Here is a 1,174-nt window from a genome sequence, read left to right as displayed (position 1 = left end):
TTAATACATATGAGTAATATGAATAATTTATACACTATGTTTCAATGTTTCAAAGGTCTTTCCAAGTTTTCAGTACTAAGCCCATGTCTTGAAAATACTGTGCATAATAATTACCTGTCACTAATCAAATGTTTCATCCATAAGGTAGATATTGGCAATACCCTCATAACAAGAGCAGCTGCTAACCAAGAACATAGCCTCAGACTCCTACTGAAATAGAGACACCACAGCAAAATGATCCAAATAGGTTTAGGATTGAAAAACATTTGCCAGCTCTGGCTTAATTTGGGATTGGTGATTTTGTTCTATTTTGTGAAGTCTTACATTTATTCACATTTAACATTTAGCAAAGGACCTTTGCAACTATCATCCCCATCTTATCTCACACAAACCTGAAAGACAAGACGGGCATATTATTATTATTTTACAGATAAGCCTCAAATGATGAGTGTCTTAGTCTGTTCAGGCTGCTATAACAGAATACCATAGACTGGATGGCTCGTAAACAACAGAAATTTATTCTCAAGGTTCTGTAGGCTTGAAAGTACAAGATCAACATAGATTTGATGACTGGTGAGGGCCCACTTTTTGTATCATATTAATACATGGCCATTACTTGCTGTGTCCTCACAAGGCTTAAGGGATGAGGGAACTCTCTTTTATAGGAGTATTAATCCCATTCACGAGGGCTCTACCCTCATAATCTGATTACCTCTCAAAGGCTCCACCTCTAATACCATCACAAGCGGTTTAGGATTTCTACATAGGAATTTTGGGGGAACACAAACATTCAGTCTATAGCAATGAGTCAGTATCTTTAAGGTTTAGGTAGTTGAGACAAAAGTAGAATTCAAATCTTCTGATTCTAAGCCCAGTGAGCTCTTCTTGTTGCCTTGCTGCCTCCACTCAAGTTCCTAGTTACAAAATTTGGAAACTAGTTAATTTTATCATAGTCAAATGCAAATTCACATGAGTTGCTTTTCTAAACAGTTAATTTTAACATGAGAGAGAATCTGTAGAATTCCTCATTTTCTAGTATAATACCAATTAATGTTTATTAATTTAGAAATCAACTTCTACATTGCTGGCATATTTATAAGAAAAATAGTTACGCAACTAGACGGTAAAAGAACTAAAAATATCATGTCTTGGTGTCTCTAAATGTGAGTGGAAT

The sequence above is a fragment of the Propithecus coquereli genome, unplaced genomic scaffold (assembly GCF_000956105.1).
Source record: "Propithecus coquereli isolate 6110/MARCELLA unplaced genomic scaffold, Pcoq_1.0 Scaffold187, whole genome shotgun sequence".
NCBI lineage: Eukaryota > Metazoa > Chordata > Mammalia > Primates > Indriidae > Propithecus > Propithecus coquereli.
Note: the sequence above shows the minus strand (reverse complement) of the source record.